The 26,305-nt window shown below is 41.2% G+C and overlaps 1 long non-coding RNA gene across 1 annotated transcript; it reads right to left on the reverse strand.

Moving 5' to 3' along the window:
• Window positions 1-26,305, reverse strand: LOC140468637 (uncharacterized). The gene is made up of 3 exons (XR_011955766.1): window positions 26,185-26,305; window positions 12,612-13,189; window positions 1-4,232 (listed from the first exon to the last, which is right to left on the reverse strand). It is a non-coding gene; the product is annotated as an uncharacterized lncRNA (long non-coding RNA).

The following is a 26,305-nucleotide window of genomic DNA, read 5'->3' on the forward strand; positions in this document are numbered from 1 at the left end:
AGCAGAGCGAAAAAGGTCAAAGTAAAGGAAACAGTAGACAAAGTAACCAGCTCCAGAAAACAGTGGAAAGCCCGGTCAAAGAGCTCACAAAGGTTCGGGAGATCCTGTTACAACCAGCCCAAGAGCTGTGTTTTGGAGAGGTTGAAGCAGACTTCCTGGCACCTTGACTTCCAGCCAGTGCCTGAGCATTAGACACCTCACTTGAGAATGACGACAAGTGAAGGGTGTTTGCACGAAACACATTGAATGCTTAGAATCCAGAATTTTGGTAAAATGTTGTGAAACATTTCCCAGATCATGGAAATCAGCTCAACATTATTGAAATCAAAGTACTTGTAATGGTCTTCAAGACCATTAATTACTGGTCGGTGAAAAACACTTTGTACGTGCCTTATTGTGCTCAGGATGAATAATCATAGCAAACATCACAGTCTCACCAGATCCAAACATATGGAGGAGACACCTTATTATAATTTACACACTACATCTTTCCCAGACCCATGATGACATGTTATGACTACGTGTAACATGTATCGAGATGAAGCAAGTCCTGAATATAGGATTTATTTTCTGATAGATTTCCAATCCAAAAATTATGATAAAATGATATTGTGGTTCATTACATTGTCAACAGATCCCCATTAAATGTATTTATCCGTTTATTCAGAGACATTATTGAAACAAATACGTTGATAAATGCTGTTGACTGTATGCTTCTGTGAAAATAAATCTTCCTTATTGACTTATTTTCATTATAATTCTGACTCAAATGTCTAAATATTGATGATATGAAAAATTGCATGAATTAAATACAATGCAGAATTTGTTCTTGTTATATATTATATTTCTCCAGAAGACAAGTAGAGAAACCAAGGATAGAAGTCTTGAAGATCTGAGAATTGTGAATGACAAACCATTTCTGATCAACGTTCACTGAATGTCTAATGTCTTTCCATGTCATCACGCCAGAATTTGCATTCTCAGCTGACAGATTAAGAAATATCTAGTCAACATCAGAGCAAATCCATTTGGAAATATTGAATCATTTACTTTGCCAAAGTTCTAAAATTAATTATCAATTCATTGTCATTCCAAAAATCACACAGTAATTCAGTTTAGGTTTTGAAACAAACATCATCAAATTCACATTTTAATTTAATCCATTATTTCTTAGTGTCAATATTAAAAGAAGAATAATAGTTCTCTTATTCCAGGATAACGCAAACACAAACTAATTAATGATTCCCTATCCAACACTCACAGATAATATCTGTTCCCTTCTCATTTGAACGTTCACAGAAATCATTGGATTAATATTCGTCCTTACATATTAAGAGACGTCTGATTATTTTACACTCCAATAAATGCTGTTCATTTTTACACATATGAGATTTCTAATCATTTTTAAGTTTGCTATGAAATGTTTTTAAGATTAATTGTTGCTTATATCTAATATTTAAGAATTGATCAAATCCAGTATATCCAGCTTTAAGTGTGAAATTAAGGCTCAGTAACGTAAACGTATTGCATTGTACAGAAACCAATGGTAGCGAATGGTGATTTTTATTTCAATACTTGAATCTTAGCTGATTTGCTGTTCTGGGCATGGCCTACCCCCACCTGCAATAGAATGGTCCATATTGGCTCATACAAAATGCCTGACAATCAAAAACACGCAGCCTACCTTAGAACTAAAATACAAGGTGTCAGGGGGTGATAAACGACACTAACATTCTGTTTCAGCCTTAAATTAAAAGAAAGCACACTACCAATGGACCTACTCCAACGCCAGGACTACAGCATTCCAGAAATTTCTTGATAACAGCATGCCGACATACAGACAAATGACCAATCCTGATCCTCATAAATGAAAGGATAATTGTCCCAGTAAATGAATAAACAGCAGCTGCAGGGTGCAGCCCAGTTAACTCACTAAGCAGCTATCATGACAACAGAAAAGTTCATTTGTCAGATATAGTTATTATTTTACAGTTACTCAGAATATTAAACAAAGGTTCTAATTACAGATTCTTGAGTATAATAGGGGAAATTTGCAACATAAGTTTGATATATGTAACCAATGCCTCCTAAAAACATTATAGAAAAGCATTTAGCCAGAGATTTGAAGTTAGCTAGTTTTAGGAATTAACTTCACGGTATGATGTTGACTGCTCATTAATTATAAAGTCCTGACAGAAAGAGTAGCTGTATAATTTTACACAATATAACAAACTTTATAACTAAGTCATATTACTAATCTTATAGCAAGTAAGCTAAAATTAACTGTCTTTTCTATTTCTTTGTACTATATAATTAAGACAGTGAACGATATGAGGAGTAATTGGCTTTGATAAAATAAAATATAATGAATAGCAGAACTCAAAATGTCCCAACTGATAAGATATCCTGAGAGAGTTCAGGAATAACTTTGGAATCTAAGTCAATAAGATGCATGGAAAGATCCCAATAGGAATCTGGGGATGTCCATTAGAATGCCCATCTGCGATTATGTGTTTCAATTGGGTGGCTGGATGAGGAGGGAAGGGCTGTAACCACATTGCATGTGGCCATTGTGATGCAGAAAGTCCATAAAAATGCTGCTTTTTACTGTACATGTTACAGTGTGTTATGGATCTCCCTTCCGAGATTGGCCACGGGGGACGATCCCTTCATTAACTGGTTGCTGCATGAGTAAACATCTTCCACATGCCTGAGCTCAGATTGCCTCCTGAGTTTTCATTCCCTGCCAGTGAAAACAATTCTACAGCTATGATGACATTTCAATTCAACACATACATTTATTGTGTGTGAAATGATTACATTCAGAGCGATATAATTTTCATGATAAAATTGCTTTACATTTACTTTTTTTGGTGTACAAGAAAACATTTCAATTATATCCATTTGTTCTTTTGTTCAACCAACACTAAGTTTTAAATTATTGTGAAGACTACAATGGGGGAAACGGGAACGAGTCTTCAGCTCAAATGTCATATGAAATCACTGTTTCCTTTTTTCAAACAAATTGCCCGACAAAATTATATTTATTTTCATTTCATTATAAGAAACAAAATTGCTCGGAAATGTTGACAATTCTCCTTTTCCTCCCATATTAGATGTCAGTGAACAATAATCACACAATTATGAGAATTCCTTTCCGTATCAAATGTCAGTGACCCTGTATTTTGTTCACAATAATAGTCACTTTCATGGCCTAATTCTTTTCCTCCTAATTCGAAAATAAATCTCGAAACATTTATTGTGGTAAAAATTACATCAACAAAATTGACATGACTCTTCAATAAAACTATTGGAACCATATAAATCTTGCATTGCCTGCATTTTTAAACAAAATCATTTTATTCAATTGCTGCTGAATGATTTTTTCACACCATCCAGCTAAGTTTTATGCTTTAATTTTCAGTTCCTTAATCTTAATGAATATCCAATCAACTTCAGAGCAAAGTGTTTTCAAAATATTAAGTCAATTTATCTATCAGGATTCTAAAAGCAATTATCAATTACAATAATTGCACAGCAATTTAACATAGACTTGGTAAAAATGCAGTGTTTTTTTGAAAATTCCATTCATTATTTCTTGTTGTCAATGCTACTATATTAATACCTATTTGTTCAGGCCCATGCACATACCAAACGACCAATAATATCCCTTGCAAAATTCTTTGTAAATATCTGATTTTTGCTCAGGTGAAATATAACAATTATCTCAGCCTTTGAAATTCAGAGAACTCCAATTACTTTTCCCTGCGATATTACTCTTCATTTCTACATATTACTCAGTCTAATATCAAGATGAGATATCTCATTATTCTCAAATTCACAAATATATATTTTTAAAATCAGTTTGTTGCTAATATATCTTATATCTAATAATTGTGCAATCCAGTAATGGCTACAAATGTGGAATTATGCTTCTGTACAATAAATACTGCAAGGACATTACAATGTACAATCTCTCAATCATTGTGAATATTGTATTTATTTTAAACTTGGAAACATTTTTGAATTGATTTGATTATAATTTACTTTGATTCTGACACTTACTGTATATCCAATCACAATATCAGTAGATTATTTGGAGGTCTCATCGTCCATTCCAATAATCACAGTATCTGCTATATACTTTCTTCTAGTTACTCATAGCAAAATGTATCTAATTCCACTCAATCAATATTCCTCAGAAAATATTTGAGAATGTTGCAGTCATAAAGCTGAAATATACAAAGTCATGATAGTCATTAATTTTCTCTTGTTCTGTAGATCTTAGTTAAAACAACACAGAATTTTATGTTCCAGTGCTATAAATATGAGAAAAGATCAATTACTTCTTCAGTAAAATAAACAAATGTCACTTGCTATTATTTATCAATTTTTAATTACTGGTCAGTTTATGAATTGTGTGAGATTTATTTTTAGCTTTCCAGTCATCTATTTATATTGAATGTGACATTGAAATGGTGTGAAAATATCAGGGTGTGTTCACTTGAAAGTTCAATTTGCATATCTCTCACTTATCCCATTGATTGCATGATGGTTTAAGAACGTTTCATTCAGCAATCCTCGTAAATATCAAAAACTGTCTGATTTTAAATCAGATCATTCGCACCCAATTATCACTCTGTTCCTAATTCATGCAAATACCTCAATTTTATCGAACCCAATGTTCACACTGAACAATACACATAAAGCAACACAAAGACTTCCATCACCATCTGATTATTGTTCAGTAGAATAACCTGAGTAAGTACCTTATTGCTCCTGAAACCAATGACAACAGTAAGCATTTGTTTACTATTCCATGCAACAAGTGGAACTGATATCTTCTATTTCAGTTCAGTAGTTAAAGATGATTTATGTTGTTTAAAACAATGCTTCTACTTTATCACGGATATTGACTGTAATACAATCATGCAAACAACAAACGTTTTGTCATTCTAAAAATCTTTAAGATTACTTATTTTAAATTTGTGTGCAAGAGATATTTCAAATTACAACCGTTTTTGTTGTATAATTCAGCAAACCTAAGTTTTGAATTTGGGAAAGTTTCCATTTTTGCAAAATGGAAGTAGTTTTCAGTTTATATAACACAGTAAATGACTGGGTTTTTTTTTCCAAATCACGTGCTTTGCAAAATGATTATTGGTTTCATTTAATTGTAAGAAAAGAACTGTTTTGAACATGTTAATTCTTTGTCTTTTCTATTCCAACATTATTCATCACTGTACAATAATGAACAATTATTATAATTCCTTTATGTACCAAATGTCATTGACTGTATCATTTGTTCACTTTCATGCTCACTTTCATTATCTATTAACTTTCTTCCAAATTCTGGCAAAAATGTCTGAATTCTGACCATAATATTAATCATCTAAATTAAAATAACATGTCTCTATGATGAAACCATTTGATAGAAATTTATATTTCTTGTGTTACCTTCAGTTTTTAGTAAAGAAAGAAAAACATTTCTATAATCACTGAATGGCTCATTTTTTCTTCAATTCATAAAGCTAGTTACTATATTTTATTCCACAATTTACCAATTTTAATAAATATCCAATCAACATAACAGCAAATATTTTGAAATATTGAATCATTTTAATTGCTCATATAGCAACATTATCAAGTCATTGTCATGGTAATAATCGTGCAATTATTTAAGAAAGTCTTTTGAACAAGTAAAGTGAGATTCACATTTTAATTTAACCAATTGTTTCTGAGTACCAACATTGCAATATGAAACTTTATTTTCAGGTCAAGTTTCCCACAGTGGATCTAAGGACTTCCCATCCAACATTAATTGTGAATGTCTGATGTTTGCTTATTTGAATGATCTCCGTAATCACAGAATTTAAATTCACAGACCTGCAATTACTTTTCATTGCAATAATTCCTGTTTGTTTGCACATATTCCTCAGTCACATAGCAAAACGAGATTTCTCATTATTTCTAAATTCATTGATCGAATTTTATAATTCAGTTGTTGCTCATACCTAATAATTATTCAATCCAGTACGTGCTGTGAATGTGGAATTATGGGTCTTTACATGAATAACTAATATAGTGTGCAATCTCTCAATCATTGTTAATATTAATTCTTATTTTACCCGCAGAAACATAATTGAATTCATTTAAATATATTTCACTTTGATGCGAACATTTACTGTATTTCTAATCATCATAAGATTGAAGTATTTTTCATGACACAAAATCATGTATAATTCCTGCGTTTTGTTAAGTCAAATGAAAAAGAATTAACATTTCTGTATTGTTTCATTAAACAATGACAATGGATTTTGAATTTTTCAAAGTTGAGCATTTTTGCAAAGATGGGATGTTGTCTTCAGCTGAATAATCACATTGAATGACTAATTCACAGAATCTGCTGTTTATTCTCTTTGAGTTCCCAAGAAACCAAATTAACTAATTCTGCTAGTTCTAAATTCCTGGAAAGTATTTGATATTGTTGCAGTCTTAAAGATGAAGAAGTCAATGTGATTGTACTGATTTCTTTTATTGGGAAGAGCTTAATTCAAACATTTCAGGCACATAAATTGTTATTCTGCAGTGTTACAAAGATGAAAAGCAAGTCAATTTCGTCATCAGTGAAATAAACAAATGTCACTTCCCGTTATTCATTAGTTAGCTCATTCCCAAATTTGTATTTAAACAATGCAATTCACCTGAATATTGTTGTTCCCTTTGATCATATTAATTTTCTAATTATTGTTCATTCATGATTTGTCAGGGATTTCTATTTTTTGTTTTCGATTCACCTATACATATTGAATGTAAGATTGATACGCTTTGGCAACATCAGAGAGTGTTCATTTGAAATTTGACTTTGCACGTCTCTCACTTATCTCACTTCTTGCATGGGGTTAGGCATTGAGAACAGAGGATCAGTGGTTAGCACTCGTGTCTTACAGTGTCATGCACTTGGGTTTGATTCCATCCTCGGCCACATGTTTTTGTGGAGTTTGCATGTTCTGGTTAACTCCCACAATCCAAAGATATGCAGGTTAGGTACATTGACCATGCTAAGCTGCATGTTCTGTTCAGGGATGTGTAGGTTATGTGCATTAGTCAGGGGTAAATGTCCAGTAATCGGAGAGCAGAATGGTGCTGAGTGGATTATTCTTTGGAACGTCAGTGTAGATTTGTTGGGCCAAATGGCCTGTTTCCACACAGTAGGGATTCCATAAACTTAGAATTGTGTTTTGCTAAACAAAACTGACAATTTTTTAAAATGTTGCATTTAAAACTTATCTTTAACTGTCAATTGTCAATCTTGTAAAATATCTCAATGTTACTGAAATCAACGTTCACACAAAACACTGCACATAAAGCCGCACAAAGCTCTTCATGACCATCTAAGTACTGTTCAGTGGAATAATCACAGTAAAATGTTATTGTTTCTGAGATCAATCACCATTATCACATAAAAGATCTGGTTATCATTCCCTCCAATAAATGCAATCGTTGTCCCTCTGATATTTCAGTTCAGTAGTTATACACCATACTGGTTGTTCAAAGCATGGTTATACTTTATTATGAATGGCCAAGGGTTCTAACGGCAAGAGGTGTTGTTTGATCTGATTTGTTGCATGTTCTCAAACAGGTTTTCACTATAAATATTGCAAAAAATGTGTTAATTTGGTCTTGTTCAACTGCTGACGCGAACATCTTCAGTTCGTGTTCATTTAACATATTTGGAGAAAGTGAGGAAAGCTGGAGCATTGGAAAAGGGCAGGCACATCCAAAGAGCAGGTGTATCAACCTGTTGGGCATTAGGCCATCATCAGAAAAGATTCCTGATGAAGGGCTCATGCCCAAAACGTCGATTCTGCTTCTCCTCGAATGCTGCCTGACCTGCTGTGCTTTTCCGGCACCACTCTCTTTTGACATTAGAAATATTTGACTGAATGTTCAGAGATAATACTAAAAGTTGCCTCTGTCAATTTAATTTACTGTGCTTTCTATTCACTGAAGTTTCCATGTTAATTCTTCCTCTTTTTCTTCTTAAATCTGATGCAATTTTCAAAATACGAACACATTTGCATTCACATGAATTATAAATTTGATTTCTCTTCAAGAAAACCAGTGAAAGGCGATATAGAATTCTTGAAAAGCCTACACATTTGAATGAAATAGCAATTCCTTCCAAAAAATGTTTGCACGTCTGAATCTTTCTTTCAATTCAATAATCCTGCAAATAGTTTATAATTGTCAGTTGATCTCTCTGAATGAGTACCTAATCAATGTCAATGTAACCAGCTGAAACATTAACATCAGATTGATAACTGGGTGTTAAAGACCTTATTTGAAGTGAACAAATGTCTGGAATTTACTTGAATTCCACCAGAAAACATTCTTGAATCATAATACAAGAAATGAGATATGTGAGAGATGTGCAAACCTTATTTTTAAATGATAAACTCCAATATTTTCAAAGCATTTCAATCTTACGGTCAAAATGAACAGGTGAATGGAAAAATAAAAACAAGTATCTGACAATTCATAAACTGAACAACAATTACAAATTCACTTTGATCAAAGGACAGAGTAATATTTAGATGAATCACAACATTTAGTTACAAAGTAGGCAATCAGCTGACTGACAAGTAATAGATGGTAGAGTTTGTTAGTTTACTGAAGAAGGTATCAACTTTATTTCAAATTTATAGCATGAGAGAACAATGTTTAATGTGTTTCAATTGTTTGGACTTGCCCCTTTGTAACAAAAAAAAATCAATCTAATTACTTAGACATCGTAATCTTGAATTCTGCAACAGTTTCAAATATTCTCCAGGAATTTATAAGCGACAGAATTCGATACAGATATCCCCACTATCCGAAAGTAAAGCGTTATTATGAAACCTTACATAATCTGAAAAGGCGTTAGTCGAAGAAGCATTAATTTATATGGGAAACATGTCCCCTTTTTTCGTAAAAGTGAAAATCTTCTTCAGATTTCTTTCACTTAGAGAAAACAGGGATAGATGAAAGTCTTTTTGTAAAAGCAAAGTGGCTAAAGCGAATTTTCCAACACATATTTCTTGGTAACCTGGTAATCTGATAAGTATCAGATTTTGTGATTATTGATATAATAGATAAAAGCAGATCTAATGTTGTATTGAATAGCAATTCAATCTGTGCTTAGGTACTCTCTAATCAACATTCAGATAGCTCTTGATATATTTCTGTTGGAGGTGTGAGTTGAAACCTTCCCTCGGGTTTAGTAATAGAGATACTACCACAGCTCCATAAGCTCCTTTCATAATGTTCCCACTCAGGACGGTAGGACTGCAATATTGTGTCTCATTGTAGTTTCTCAAATGAAAACTAATCAGCTGTTTATTGTTGTAATTTGAATGGGAATTAATTAGGTAGTTTCTGTGTGTAATGAACTGGAAATTAAACAATATTTTAAAATAAGAATAGAATAAATGAATAATACTGTTAAATAAACAGGAATCTCATGACAATTCTTTAAAATACAAATTGACAAAACTGCGTGATCATTGCATGGGACAAGGACTGCACAAAACACTACATAGGACAAACAGGAAGACAGCTAACGATCCGTATCCATGAACACCAACTAGCCACGAAACGACACGACCAGCTATCTTTAGTAGCCACACACACAAATGACAAGCAACATGAAGTCGACTGGGACAACACTACCATTATAGGGCAAGCCAAACAGAGAACAGCCAGGGAATTCCTAGAGGCATGGCACTCATCCACAGACTCTATGAACAAACACATCGACCTGGACCCAATATACCAGCCACTACAGCGGACAGCTGGAACTGACAACCGGAAGCAGCAGAGACAGGCCACTATAAATGCCGGAGGAAACGGCACAGAAGCACTTCACAGGAGGCTCCCAAGCACTGAGGATGTCACCTCAACAGGGGACGAAACGTTTGCAAGACAAATTCCCAGCTCGGCAAACAGAACCACAACAATGAGCACCCGAGCTACAAGTCTTCTCCCAAACGTTGAACATCCAGGATTAGTCCTTGTGAGCATTCCTGCAGTAATACAAGACAGCATTCCATGATGAGAGTTAAACCCGGGTGGCAGGAGAGGGAGCCACTGACCATGAGCAGGTTTGTTCAGTCAGTAACAGTGTGTTAGACAGGGAGGTGAAGTGAGCAGTGAGGGGAAATGTAACAACAAGCTGCCGATGGGTAACTTTCATTGGAACAGGAGGAGGCCATTCAGCCCCTCAACTCTGCTCTGCCATTCATGATGATCATAGCTGATGTGTGACCTAATGTACAACTTTCAAAACCGTCTAATTTCATCAATAAACTCCTCTGAAACACAAAAGATGAGTTTTGGAAAACTAAACATCTGCAAATGCTGGGAAATCAGAAATTGCTAGAAAAATTCAGTAGGTCTGGCAGCATCTGTGGAGAGTGAACCGTTCGTGTCCAGTGATTAGTCAGGTGACCAGCTGTAGCTGACCATTCTGTTGTTTCTGTAACACTGGAACAGGCTCTGGTGCGAGGGGAATGCGATTGTCGATAACAAACGAGAAAACAGGAGGACGTACTCAATTAGAATTAGGAATTCTCTTACCCCTCCCAGTGGGACACCCACCGACACAGTCACACTGCGGAGAGGCTGTTCACCTGCCCCACGTATGGGAAGGGATTTACTCGATCTTACAATCTGCTGAGGCACCAGAGATAGCACAGTGGATTTAGACCCTTCACCTGCTCCATGTGTGAGAAAGGATTCATTCAAATCTCTCACCAGCGGAGACATTAGTGCATTCCCACTGGGGAGAGGCCTTTCACCTACTCAGTGTGTGGGAAAGGATTCACTCAGTCCTCTGATCTGCTTAAACACCAGCGAGCTCACTCTGGGGAAAGGTCATTCACTTGTTCCCAGTGTGGAGGGAGATTCACTCAAATGCAGCACCTGCGGAATCCCTAGTGAGTCCACATTGGGGGAGAGGCCATTCAGATGGTCGCATGTGAGAGAGGATTCAGTGATTCATCCTGCCCCACTGAGACCCCAGCGTGTTCACACTGGGTAGGAGCTGTTCACCCCTCTGTGTGACACGGGATTTGCTGCATCTTCAACACAATTGAGAGCCCAGTGAGTGCTCACAGGGACGTGGTCATCCACCTGCTCCGTGTGGACTGCAGGACTCTGATTCTGATGTTACTGTCCATCAGAGTCAGGAGTGGACCTTGTACATGATGACACTGTTGGAGTATTGATGTCGTTGTTAACCACATTAACTGGGCTGGAGGTGACTGAACTTACATTGCCACTTTCTGAACCTCAGGATGTCTCTCTGAGCAGTAAGTCTCCACAAACAGCAATGCGACAATGAGCAGGGATCATCCGTTTTGATTTAAATTGTGATTGTAGCACGGCTACTTCACAGCACCAGGTACAGGGTTGGAGTCCAGCCTTGGTCAACGGCCTGTGTGGAGTCCCCACATTCTCCCCGTGATAGTGTGGGTCCCCTCCAGGTGCTCTGGTTTCCCCACAGTCCAAAGATGTGCAGGTTAGGTGGATCAGTTGTGCTAAATTGTCCAGTGTCCAGGATTGTGCAGAATAGGTGCATCATGGGAAATGCAGTGTTACACTGTTAGAGTGCTCTGGGCGTGATGTTCTTTTGATGGTTGGTGGTGTCTGATGGGCCACTGCTCTCCTTCCACACTGTAGGGATTTTATTCTATGATTGAGGATAAAGGCTACACAGCAGGGTGTCCTTGGAGAAGGAGCATGTGGTGTGGATCAATGCTCTCGATGGGCACCGCAGGGGATATAGTGCTTTATCTCCACCGCTACCCCCTCCCCACAACTCTACTTTGATTTAGTCCCTTCTCACTCTGTCACTTGTAATGGTTTGCTTGACCTGTAATAGGCTTTGTTTGGAAATATTCAATTGGTTACACAAATGGTTTACTGCTGGTGATTATATGTGTAGATTAGAGTGGTGCTGGAAAAGGACAGCAGGTCAGGCAGGATCCGAGGAGCTGGAAAATCAACGTTTTGGCGAGAGGCCTTTTCCAGCACCACTCTAATCAAGGCTCTGGTTTCCAGCATCTGCAGTCCTCACTTTTGCACTGCTGGAGATTATAGGTTAACCAAAAGCACAATGGCAGAATGATAATTTTGATTGTGGGAAGGTTGCTGTACTCACATTTCTGGGTCAGAGAAATGGGGAAAAAGAACGCTTCACACCTCACAGAATGACAACTGAAAAGCAGTTAAATCAAACCAAAGGTTCAGACAGGGAGGGAATATTTCCCTGGAGTTTGAGTAGCTGGAAAGTGATGGTGTCTGGGAATAGACAGGATTTTGTTTTACAGGAGGTTGAAAGCGTTAAAACTGTTATATTCAGACAGTTTACGTTATTTTCTTTCATTTTATTTGCTGTGCAAAAAGCTTTTGCAACATTTTAAAGCCAAAATTTAGAAACCTTGTGTTAAAGATAAATGTTAAATAAAATCCATCAAACCATCCCTCACTGAAAACTGATGTGGAAATGCAATCTCCTGGAGAATCCCTGCCCACTCCTTCCTACCCGTGCTCCATGACTATATACATACCTGGGAGATAGCAGCAGGAGGAGACCATTCAGCCTTTCAATCCTGCTCCACCATTCAATGGGAAACAGCTGACCATCCAGCTCAGTCTCCTGTTCCTGCTGTGTTCCAATCCCCTTTCATGACTTTACCTTGAAGAACTATATTTCAGTCCTCCTTTAGCCTCACTGCCTTTTGTTCCATTGGCGTTGTGGTGTTACTGTGTGGGTGTAGGCAGGGGTAATGTGATGGTGCTGCCTCCTGGAGGATGCACTCAGCCTCCCTCATCATCCTGCAGTAACATCAACTGGGTTTCAGCAACTAGAGATAGAACCCATTTCCAGGATATGGGCATCACTGGCTCAGCCAGCATTTATTCCCCATCTCTAGTTACCCTTGAGAAGATGGTAGTGAGCTCCTGTCTTGAACCATTCACAGTCCATTTGGCGCAGATAGACCGACAATGCTGGGAGAGAGAGTGTTGCAGGATTTTGGCCGAGTGATTCTCCATCTTTGGTTCATCAAATACTGGTTAACTTAATCACAATCTGCATGTGATTTTGAGATTTCAGTCTGCAAATCTTCACCATCTAGCACCCTGTCTAAAGGAATATGTATAGATTAGAAATTCAGAACAGACAATTCTAGTTTCTCTGGAATATCTTTTTCCCCTTTCTCCCCCCAAAGCTGTAACCCTCCAGCCCACTTACTCTCTCCCACCATTCTGACTCTGCTACCCCCTAAAGTACACCCTCCCCATTCTCATGGAGTTGTTGATAAACAGGTCTCTGCCACCACTTCCCGTGCCTGGTTAGAGTCTGCACACTTTCTGGGTTCACTTCCTTTCACTTCAGTTGCTGCAAGTCAATAATGTAACAGCAGAATGAAACAAAAGGAAACAGAAAGGGAGGTGGCAGATCCTGGACAGAAGAGGAACCTTCAGGCTGGGAGAATGGGTCAGATTCTTCCTTGTTTCCCATTGGTCAATTCCCACTGTTATGACAAGTTGCGAATGGAACTTGGTCCCATCTAGGCGTAGTGTCACTTTGACCCCCCCCAACAGATCAATATTATAGGCAGATGCGTCCCTTCTCCAGCCATTCACAGTGTGAAATGCTTTCTGCTAGTTACCCCAAAGAACATGCTCCAAAACCCGTCCACATTCTGTCCATGTACATGGCTGGGTTTCCCCACACACGTATGGTCCCTGCCTCAGGGCTTGTGGGAGTTGTAGTCCCCATGAAGCCTCTGGGGACCTGCCCCTGGAAAGTGAAAGAAAGTGTGGGCTGGAGGGTGTTGTCTATAGGATATCTATTCAGACACACAGGACATGTGGGCTGTCACTGGGATTTACTGAGACATCCACTTAGACACCCGGACTTCTGACGTAAGGAATGTACATTCAGCCAATTGTGGGGTGGGGAGGGTAATAATGGGCAGCAGATTTTAAGCAGAGGTGGCTCAGTGGCGAGCACTGCTGCCTCACAGCGTCAGGGACCCGGGTTTGATTCCAGCGTTAGGCAACTGTGTGGAGTTTACACATTCTCCCCATGTCTGCATGGTTTTGTTCGGTGCTCCAGTTTCCTCCCACAGTCCAAAGATGTGCAGGTTAGGTGGATTGGTCAGGCCAAATTGCTCACAGGGTCCATGCATGTGCTGGTTAGGCAATTAGCCACGGGAAATGCAGGGTTACAGGGAATGGGTGGGTCTGAGTGGGATGCTCATCATAGGGTTGGTGTGGATTAGATGGATGAATACCCTGTTTCTGCACTATAGGGACTCTATTCTATTCTCATGAGGAAGAATGTACTTATCTCGATGTGTTGTGAATCTGTGGAATTCCCTTTTCAAAATGCGGTGGATGCCAGGACAATGAGCCAATTTAATGAAGAGATACAGTTGTTGAATTTGCAATGGGTTGAAGGGTGAGAGAGAGCTGGCGGGAAAATCCAGTTGAGACAGAGGTGAGCTCAATCATCACTGTATTAAATGGTGGAGCTGGTTCGAAGGGCTGCATTGCCTCTCCTGTGCCCAGTGCTTATCTTCTTACGGTAATAACCAGAAAGATGAATCCAAAACTCACCATCTTCACCAAAGGAGATCTTCAGAAACAGCAGGATAGTCAGGTGGATTAGTGTTCCAAACTTAGATAGTGAGGAAGCGTGTAGGAGATAATGATTTTGCAATTTTAAACTGAGGGGAGACAGTGATTTATGATTTTAGACCTTGTGTTGTGAATATCTATCCTGTACTTTATTACAAAGCCAAGGTGGTCGCTGACAATGAAACCCAAAACTCCCAGGAAACATCGTCTCACCTCATAATCTGATAAAAAGACTTGTGATAAGTCTGATAGAATTTAGAACACAGATGGAAAGCGGGAAGATTAAATCCAATCCCAAGATCCTGTGCTTAAACAAAGGAGACTACAATAGGATGAGGCAGGAGTTGGCTAATGCAGACTGGAAGCAAAGACTTTACTGTGGGACAGTTCTCAGACAGTGGAGGAATATCAAAGTAATTTTTCAAATTTCTCAGCAAAAGTATATATCAGTGAAAAGGAAGGACTGTAGGAAAAGGAGTAATCTGCCATGTCTAAGGCAATAAGGGAGTCTATGAAATTGAAGTAGAAGGCATACAAATTGGCAAAGACCAAGGATAAATTCAGAGATTTTAAAACCTCAAAGATCAACAGAAAGCATGATGGATTTGGGGATAAAAAGTGATGAGTAGCTATCCCCAGGGACAGAATAGCAGTTTACACTGCTCGAGGGGAACCTATTGTGTGGGGAACACATGGCCTCTGTAATTGTTGAAGCACTTAACTGTTACCATAGAGATAATCCTGATCAAGTTAAAAATCACAGCACACTCCAAAAGCTTGTACTTCCAAATAAACCTCTTGGACTATAACCTGGTGTTGCGTGATTTTTAACTTTGTCCACCCCACCCCAACCCTGGCTCCTGCACATCAGCATCCTGATAGAGAGCCCCACGGAAACTGAACTGCCTGTCAGGTACTTGAGGGAGCCACGGGGGCGTTGGGGGGGCGGGGGTGGTTAACCACAAAGTGCTGAACTGACCTCGACTTTCTAACTGCCGTTGCCATGGAGATAATACTGAGAGACAGTCTCTATTCAAGGTCCCAAACCACAAAGGTTTAAGAATGGGAGTGGCACATCGGACAGGAGGGGGGTTACCTGATGCTGCCTGGAGGTGTTTTGCATGTACACTATCCATGTAACTGCCATGTTTCATCAATAAAAGACTCAAAGAAGACCTCTCAGAGTTCTGTGCCTGGTTATTCCTATCCAGCAGGGTTCAGGAATATGAGCACACAGCAGTCAGGCTTCACAGTGGAGGATACGAAGAACATGCCAGTAATTGATAAGGAGACTGAGGAAGGTGAGGACCAAGAAACAATCATTATCACGAAAGAGTTAGAGCTGGGCAAGCTAATGGAGCTAAAGGTAAACAAGTCTCCTTGCCCTGATAGAATACATACCATGATACCAACAGAGTTAGGGGGAGAAATAGCAAATGCACTTAGAGTTATAGCATCCTGCAGCAGAGACAGGCCCTTTGGCCCAAACTGGCCCATGCCAATCAGAATGTCCATCCACACTAACCCCATTTCCCTGCACTTGGCCCATCTGCTTCTGAAACTTTCCTATCCATGCATTTGTCCAAATGTCTTTTACGTGTTGTTAATATACCCACCTCAACCACTTCCACTGGCAGCTCATTCCATATACATACCACCTTTGTGTAGAACAGTTGCCCCTCAGTTTCCCATGTATTCTTTCTCCTCTAACTTTAACCTGATGCCCTCCAACACTTGAGTCCCTGGGAAAAAGACCGAGTTCATTCACCTTACCCATGCCTCTCATGGTCTTATACACTTCTATAAAATATTCCCCCACAGTGTCCTCTGCTCTAAACAAAAAAGTCCTCACTTGTCCAACCTCTCCCTGTACCTCAGACTCCTGAGACCTGGCATCATCCTTGTAAATTTCTTCTTCACCTTTCCAGTTGAATAACTGAAACCTACACTGCATTCATCACATTTCCCGTGTTTCCCTACGGCGCTGGAACCGATGTGACAACACCAATGGATTACATAATTCACTCCATTACAACAATCCCATTTTCATAGATTTTTCCATGATCCAGGAATCCTTTGGTCTTTCTGGTTTCATGGCTAATTGTCCTCATACAAAACCAATCTGTGGCTTGACTATTCCAGGGAAATGTGCCATGATTTTTTAGACTTTCAAAAACCAAGTCCCCACACTAACATGGACTTCACTGTCTCAGTACTTTTCCAGTCACACTGACATTTGAAATATTCACCCACGGACAGAATACACACCTTTCCTTCCAGATGAAAAGGCCAATGATATTCAGATCGGCACGGATCAAGTAACATGAAGTTCAATTTGAATTTCTCAACTGCAAATCCCCCCTTTGAATATTCTATAACAGAGAAAACAGAAAGTGCTGGAGATCCTCAGCAGGTCTGGCAGCATCTGAAATGGTGACAGATGCAGGAAACATTGCAGCCTTGAAGAAGTGTTGAGATGATCACACCAGGCACGTGTGCTTGATGACCGGTATGGATAAGATGGGGACAGGGATCCCTTTCTGGAAGGGCCTTGGTGAGACCACACCTGGAGTACTGTATACACCTTTGTTCCCCTTTTCCAAGGAAGGCTCTCCTGGTTATTGAGAGTGTGTAAAGGAGGATCACCAGATGAGTCCTGGGATGGGAAGATAGTTAAGGACTGCAGGTGCTGGAAGTCAGAGTCTGTACAATGTGGACCTGGGGAGGTGCAGCAGGTCAGGCAGCATCAGAGGAGCAGGAAGGTTGATGTTTTGGGTCGGGACCCTTTGTCAGTCTTGATAAATAACCCTGACCCAAAACGTCAACTTTCCAGCCCCATCGTATTCATGCTGGTCATCAAGCACCTATTTATGCTAGTCCCATGTTGTGGCACTCAGCGTGTAACCAATATTGTAGTGCTTGGTGTGATCATCTAAACACTTCTTTAAGGCTGCAATGTTTCCTACATCTGTCACCATTTCAGATGCTGCCCGACCTGCTGAGGATCTCCAGCGCTTTGTTTTTTTTGTAGATTTCCAGCATTTTGCTGAAGCACATAGAGTCATCGACATGTAAACAGCTCCAGATTTTGTTGACTCACATTCCTGGGATGTCAGGACTGATGGATGAAGAGGGACTCAATCTTCGTTTAATCCTCCTTTCCTGTGGCTTTCTGAGCCGCTAACTACATCATTAATATTCTACCTCCCATTCCCTGTCCTGAATCTGACCCATCTAAGCCTACACTTTCGTTCCCATCCCCCTGCCAGGCTAGTTACAAACTCACCAATGGAACTGGCAAAAGCCCCCACCAGATTTGTCTCAGCTCTGCCCAGGGGTAACCAGTCAGGCTAGTACAGGTCCCACCCAGAAACAGTCCCAGTGCCTGAAGAATCATAACCCTTCTCTGGTACACCATTTCCCCAGCCACACATCCAGCTGATCGACCTTCTCATTCCTGCTCTCATTAGCACATGGCACTGGGAGTAAGTCTGACATTATTACAATTCAGGAGCTTCATTTTAATGCATCTCTGCTCTCCCTATGTCCAGCTTTCAGGCCCTCATCCCTCTGTTTAGCGATGTCCTTGGTATCTGTGTGTTGCACGACCATGGGTTGTTTACCCTCCAGCTCCAGAATGTCCTGCAGCCACTCCATGATATCATGGATCTTGGCACCAGGGAGATTACATACCATCCTGGATTCATGTCTGTGGGCACAGAAGTGCCTGGCTGTACCCCTGATTATTGAATCCCCTGTCACTATAGCCCTGCCACTTGCAGTCCTCTTGTTCTGATCAGCAGAGCTCTCTGTGGTGTCATGAACCTGGCTGTTGCTGATTTCCCGAGAAGCCACCCCACCCATTCCCGCCCTTACAGAATCCCAAGTGGTATACAGTATCTGTATGAGAAGGGGATAACAACGGGGGACTCCTGTACTCCCTTCCTGAGCCTTTTACTAGATCTGATGTTCACCCATTCCCTTTCTGCCTGTGTAACCCTCACCTTCAGTGTGACTAACTCACTAAACGTGCTGTCCATAACATTCTCAGTATTGCAGATGCTCCACAGTGAGTCCACTTTCAGCTCCAGCTCTGAAAAGCAGTTTCCCAGTAGCTGCAGATGGGAACCCTTCCTGCACAAATAGCCGTCAGGGACACTGGAAGCAGCCCTTATTTCCCACATTGTGCAAGAAGAGCACACCACGGGTCTGAGGGCTCCTGTCATAACGTCTCTCGACATTCATCTAGTTATTCCCATTAAGAGAATTTAAATGAGTGAGTAACCTTCCTTCACTTCAAACATGTCCATTATAATACCAAAAAAACATCTTTACTTAAGCTGATATGTCATACTTTAAAAACTTAAATACTCCGCAGGTATCACTGACAAATTGGCTATTCCCATTGGGACTGTGAATTTCTGAAAGGCCTGAACTAAAACGGAGTTTCAGCTTCACCTTCTCCCTGTCTCACCTCACTATTTACATCCAACTCCAAAACACTCTCATTGAGCCAAGCAGCACTCACAGTGCAGCCCTGTCATTTTCATTGTCTGCTCACACCTACACTGCCCTCAGCCTCCTGTACTGTTCCAATGCATCTCAATGGGAGCTCAGGACCAGCATTGCATCTTTCAATTCAGCCCTTTGTAACCCCAGAGTCATAATGGACTTCAGCAGTTTCTGAATGAACAGACAGTTGTCAGAATCTGGAACGTTCCACCTGAAATGGTGCTGGAATTTGAGTCCACAAGGAATTTCAATGAGAAATTTGCAGAGAATTGGAAGTAGGGAGTTTACAGATTAACATCATAAAGTGGATGATTAAGACAAAATCTGACAGCTCCTGCAAAACGACGAGGTGTAATTTGGATAAATCTGTGCCCTCTCTCAGGCCAATACCCCCTTCCACAGCTGCAGGGCCAAGAATTGAACACATACCCCAAGGGTTATCCAATCATGAACTTGAACATCTTTCTGCTTTTGGTTTGACAAAAATATTGAAGATATTTTCCCACAGACAGAACAGACAGACTTTTCTCGTTCCACAGTTAAATGCCAATGATATTCAGATCCTGATGACTCCGCTGACTGTAGAAACTTGTTTAATGAGATCCCAGTCTCAATTATTCTGAATTAATATCCTATAAACTGAATTCACAAAACAAAGATCACAGTCAGTGCAAGATGAATAGTGAAGGTAAACACTTCTCTTGGTATGTGTTTGATGTGTAAATGCTCCTCTTCAAATCACCCCGCCCCCACCCAGGAAGAGGACACATTCATGCTCCTTGCTGTACCTTGCCCCAAATAAAGATGGTGGCCATAACCCAGGTCCTCTCACTGCCTAAGGCCCAAGCCATCTTCCCCTTTGCTGCAAACGTGGGACCAAGAGTTTCTAATTCAAACTAACTACCTGCACAGAGTGTAACTACACCCTCCCAGTCTACACTGATACATTTCATCCGGTTTCTGCTGCCATTTTCCCCTTTCTCCTTTCTGCCTCCTGCACACACCATGGGTCATCACGGGTCCAGTGACCCTTCCTCAGAACCGATGACAGCTGGGAAAATTAGAATCCCTTCAGGAAACAGGCCCTTTGGCCCAACAATTCCACACTCACCCTCCGAAGTTTATCCCACCCAGACCCATTCTCCTACTCTATTACTCACCGTTTACCCGGACTAATGCACATCCCTGAACCCTACAGGAAACTTAGCTGGGCCAATTCACCGAACCTACAGATCTTTAGACTACAGGAGATAGGGGTTAAAGAGTAACTCATAGGTGGAGACAGAGCCCAAAGAGACACAGGAACATTTGGAAAGATAAAGGAGTGGGGAGTTGGAAAGCTGTTAATGGAGGAGACAAGAACCTTCTAGCATCTCAGTGGCGGTGGTGAAAGTGGCGGCTGATGATCTACATTATGCCTGCAAAAAAGACCTTGAGCTTCCAGTTGCCTGCTCTTTAACACACAAGACTGTTCCCTGTCCAACATCTCTGTCTCATGCTTACTGCAGTGTTCCAGTGAAGCTTGATGCATGCTGGAAGAACACTTCAGAACATACCAAATGGCTTCCTATTTCAAGGACTGCAAATGTCCCCGCACATGTGGTCAACAATGCCCTCCAGTGTATCTCCTCCACTTCCCACACCACTGCCCTTGAACCCCACCCCTCCAAATGCAACAAAGATGGAATCCCACCATCCTCACCTTCCACCCAGATACAACGCATCATCCTCTGCTCTTTCCACCATCAGATCCAACCCCCTGAGATATATTTCCCTCCCCATCCCTTTCATTTCCACAGAGATCATACCTTCCGTGACTTCCACGTTAGATCCACACTCCCCACCAACCCACCCTCCACTCCAGGCACCTTCGCTTGCCACTGCAAGAGGTGGAAAACCTGTACCTACACCTTCCCCTCACCTCCATCCAAGGCACCACTGGATCCTCCCACATCCAGCAGAGAATTCCCTGCCCACCCAAACACCTCACCTATTGTGTCCCTTGCTCTCAGGACGCCAAATTGTGGAGTATTTCAGGGAACATTTCTGGGACACATACACCAGCCAACCCCACCGCTCTGTAGCTGACCATTTCGGCTACCGCCCACCCCCTCCGCCACCACGCTGCCAAGGACATGCAAGTCCTCCATCCCACAAATCCGAGCCACCCGACACCTGGAGGAAGAACACCTCATCTTCCACCTTGGGAACTTTCAACCACACGGCATCAAGGTTTCCTCATCTCCTCTCCCCCAACTTATCTCCGATTCAACCCTCCAACTCGGCAAGACCCTCTTGAACAGCCCCACCTGATATTCTTCCTTTCCAATTGTCCATTCTACCCTCCATCTACAACCACCTATTGCCTCCCTCGCTCCCTTCGCCCAACCCCAAACACCCCTCCCTATTTATCTCTCAGCCATATTCCACCACCCACATTTCTGATGAAATGCTGACATGCCCAATATGTCAATTCTCCTGCTCCTTGCATGCTGCCTGACCTGCTGTGCTTTTCCAGCGCCACACTTTAACACAAGCTGGAAGAACAACACCTAATCTCCCACTTGGGGACCCTTCAACTCTCTGGCTTCAACATCAAATTCAATAATTTTAAGTCCTGAACTCTCCCACGTCCTAGTGTCTTTGCCCCCTACCCCACATACCAGGCCTTGTTATTACGTAGCCTGTCATTACACATTACCTATGGTTAGCCACTAACAGTCCCCATAAACAGCTATTCATCCTCCCCCCGTCAGATCGTTATCCACTCCTTTGTCCAACTGCTCCTCTCTCTCTCTTTGGACTCTATCCCCACCGATCATTTACTCCTTAACCCCTACCTTCTGTATAAAAACGGACATTTTTTTTCTCAGTAACATCAGCTCCTGAGGAAGCGTCACTGGATCGAAAATGCGAAATGATTTCTTTTCACAGATGCTGCCAGATCTGTTGAGCTTTTCCAGTACCTTCTGGTTGTGTGTGATTTACAGCATCCGAAGTTCTTGTGGTTCTAATTTACCCGGAGTATCTAGTTCAGGTCCAGCAGACTGAAACAGTGTTTATCAACCTTCCCAGTCCACACTAACTCCATCTCTCTCCCAGTATCTGCTGTCTCTCCCACTCCTTCACATTCAGTCCCCCCTCACAGTGACACTGCGTCTGCAAAGCTGATGGTCATGTGTTGGCCTGCTGGACCCACCCCTCATTCACTCCCATTGGCTGGAGGATCATGCCAACTCTCCTATTGGTCTGAAGCTGTGTCAATCAGCCAGGCCCCATTGTGACCCGAGTGGTGGGATCCTCCCAGGTGCATCAGAGGCTGAGGGGTGACCTCATAGAGGTTTATAAAACCATGAGGGGCAATGGGTAGGATAAATAGACAAGGTCATATCCCTGGGGTCGGGGAGTCCAGAATGAGGGGGCATAGGTTTAAGGTGAGAGGGGAAGAATTTAAAATGGATCTGAGGGGCAATTTTTTTCCCCCACTGAGGTTGGTGCATGTATGGAATTTTCTGTCGGGAAGTGGAGGATGTTGGTACAATTAAACCATTTGGCATCTGGATGGGTATATTTGGCATCTGGAAGGGTGTAGAGTGATATGTGCCAAGTGTTGGCAAATGGGACAAGATTAGGTTGGGATATCTGGTCAGCATGGCCCAGTTTAACCAAAGGGTTTATTTTCATGGTGTACATCTCTACGGCTCTGCCCTGTGATGAGCTTCATCATTCACAGTGAATGCGTCAGTATCACAGAGGACAGGGGCTGGGGGCTATTCAGCCCATTGGGGCTGTACTCTCTCCCTCTGGAGATGGTGCCAATCTATCCCAACTCACCTCCCATTTGGACATAGCCCTCCAAATCCTTCCTTAAAAAAGTTAAATTTCAAATTTGTTTTGACAATAACTACTGAATCTGCCTCCAGCTCTTGGTCAAACTGTTCCAGATGCTCAGAACTTAGTGAGTAAAATAATCTTCACATTTTTAACCTGCATTATTTGCCAGTTACCTGAAAATAGTTACTAAAAATTGTGACGTTAAAAATTTCTCACTCTGTCTCTCTGTAAATGAAATACCCTGGAAACAAATCAACTCCTGGTCAAAATCACTGCTTAACCTTCTCAGCTCCAAGGAGAATTGTCTGACCTTCTGCTAAATCTTAATTTTAATTTATTAGTGTCATAGAGATGTACAGCACAGAAACAGACCCTTCAGTCCAACTTGTCCATGCTGACTAGATATCCTAAATTGATCTCGGCCCATATGCCAACAGTTGGCCCATAGCCTTCTAAACCTTTCCCAATCACATATCCAATGAGATGCCTTTTAAATATTGTAACTGTACCAGCCTCCACACTTTCTCTGGCAGCTCATTCCATACACGTACCATGTTCAGCTTGAAACTTTACCCCTAATATCCCTTTTCAGTCTTTTCCCTCATGCCTGTGCTTTCTAGTTTTGGACTGACCTAAACAGGAATAAGACCCTGGCTGTTTACCCTATCCATGTCCCTCACGATTTTATCAACCTCTATGGTCACCTCTCAGCATCTGATTCTCCAGTGAAATCAGCCTCAGTCTATTCAGCCTCTCCCTATAGCTCAATCCCTCAACCCTGGCAACGTCTTTGCATTATTTCTGAATCCTTTCAAGTTTCACAATATCATTCCGATAGCAGGGAGACCAGGACTGAAAACAGAATTCCAGAAGTGGCTGAATGAATGTCCTGTACAGCCGCAAAATGACGTCACAACTCCTGTACTCAATGCACTGACCAATAAAGGCAAGTACACCAAACACTTTCTTCAGTACCCTGCCTATCAATGACTCCACTTTCAAGGAACTATGAACCTGCACTCCAAGATCTCTTTGTTCAGCAACACTCACCAGGACCTTTCCATTAAGTGTAGAAGTCCTGCCTTGATTTGCTTTTCCAAAATGCAGAACCTCATATTTATTTAAATTAAACTGCATCTGCCACTCCTCAGCCCATTTAATTGGAGTCTCATTGTACTCTCGGGTAACTTTGCTGTCCACTGCACCTCCAATTTTGGTGTCTATTGTAAACCTACTAACCATAGCTCCTATATTCACATAGAAATCATTTATATAAATGGCAAAAAGCAGTGGACCCAGTACACAGCCTGACAGCATATTGGTCATCACAGGCTTCCAGTCCAAAAAGTACCCTCCACTATGACACTGACTTCTCAGCAAGGTTAGAGCTCATGGCATACAGGGAGAACTAACCATTTGGATACAGAACTGGCTCTTCAGACTGGAGGCCTGTGACTAGTGGACTGTTACAAGGATCACTGCTGGATTCACTACCTTTCATCATTTATATCAATGACTTGGATGTGAACATCAGAGGTATAGTTAGTGAGATGACACCAAAACTGGAGGTGTAGTGTACAGTGGGATCTTGATCAGATGGGTGAATGGGCTGAGGATTGGCATTTTGGAAACTCAAATCTTAGCAGGACTTATACACTTAATGGAAAGGACCTGCTGAGTGTTACTGAACAAAGAGACCTTGGAGTGCAGGTAGATAGGATAATGAAGGCGGCATTTGGTATGCTTTCCTTTATCGGACAAAGTATTGAGTACAGGAGTTGTGAGGTCATGTTGTGGCTGCACAGGACATTGGTTAGGCCACTTTTGGAACGTTGTGTACAAATCTGGTCTCCCTCCTATTGGAAGGATGTTGTGAAACTTGAAAGGGTTCAGAAAAGATTTACAAGAACTTTGCCAGGGTTGAAGGATTTGAGCTAGGCTGGGGGTTGAATAGATTGGGGCTGTATTCCCTGCAGCGTCGGAGGCTGAGAGGTGATCTTATCGATGTGTATAGAAACATGAGGTGCATGGATAGGATAAATAGACAAAGTCTTTTCCCTGGCGTGGGGGATCCCAGCACAAGAGGGGATAGGTTTATGATATGAGGGGAAAGACTTTAAAGAGACTTAAGAGACAATGTTTTCACACAGAGGGTGGGACGTGTATGGAATGAGCTGTCAGAGGAAGTGGTGGAGGCCATTATGATTGCAACATTTAAAAGGCATCTTCATGTGGATATGAATAGGAAGGATATGGGCCGGGTGCTGACCGGGGGGACTAGATTACATTGGGATATCTGATCAGCATGTACTGGTTGGACCGACGGGTCTCTGTTTCTGTGCTGTCCATCTATGACTCTTTGACCTTCCAGCCAATTCCATATCCAAACAGCTAGTTCCGCCAGAATTCTATGGTATTGAACCTGCTAACCAGTGTTTTATGTGAAACCTTGTGTCTTTCTCAAGTCCAAGGTACTGATTTCAATGCACAAAGCTATGCTGACTCTCCCTAATATTTTCTTGCTTTTGCAATGACATGTAAATCCTGTCCCTAAGAATCCCTTCCAACAACTTCTGTGCCACTGACTTCAGGCTCACCGGTCTATAGTTCCCTGGCTTTTCCTTACCACCTTTCTCAAATAATGGCACCAATCCTCCAGCACCTCACCTGTGGCGATCGATGATACAAATATCGCAGCGAGGGGCCCAGCAAAAGCTTCTCTAATTACCCACAAAGTTCTGGGATACACCTGATCAGATTCCAGGGATTTATCCATCTTTATGCATTTTAAGACATCCAGTACCTCCTCCTCTGTAATATGTACACTTGCCAAGTTATCACTATTTATTTCTCCAACTTCTCTAACTTCTCTATCCCCTTTCAGTAAAAACTGACATGAAATACTCACAGAATCTCTCCCACCTCCTGTTGTTCCATAGGCAGTCTTGTTGATCTTTGAGGGTCGCTATTCTCTGCCTAGTTATTCTTTTGTCTTTAGTGTATTTGTAGAATCTCTTTGGATTCTCCTTAAACCTTTTTCCCAAAGCTATCTCATGTCCCCTTTTTCGCCTCCTGGTTTCCCGCGAGTATACTCCTACTACCCTTACAGTCCTCTAGGGATTCACACAAACACAGTGCGGTCTGTACCTGACATATCCTTCCTTCATTTTCTTGACCACAGCCTCAATTTCTCAGGTCATGCAGCATTCTCGACGCCTCCCAGCCTTGGCCTTAACAGGAACATACTGTCTGTGTACTCTCATTGTCG

The sequence above is a fragment of the Chiloscyllium punctatum genome, chromosome 47 (assembly GCF_047496795.1).
Source record: "Chiloscyllium punctatum isolate Juve2018m chromosome 47, sChiPun1.3, whole genome shotgun sequence".
Classification (NCBI taxonomy): Eukaryota; Metazoa; Chordata; class Chondrichthyes; order Orectolobiformes; family Hemiscylliidae; genus Chiloscyllium; species Chiloscyllium punctatum.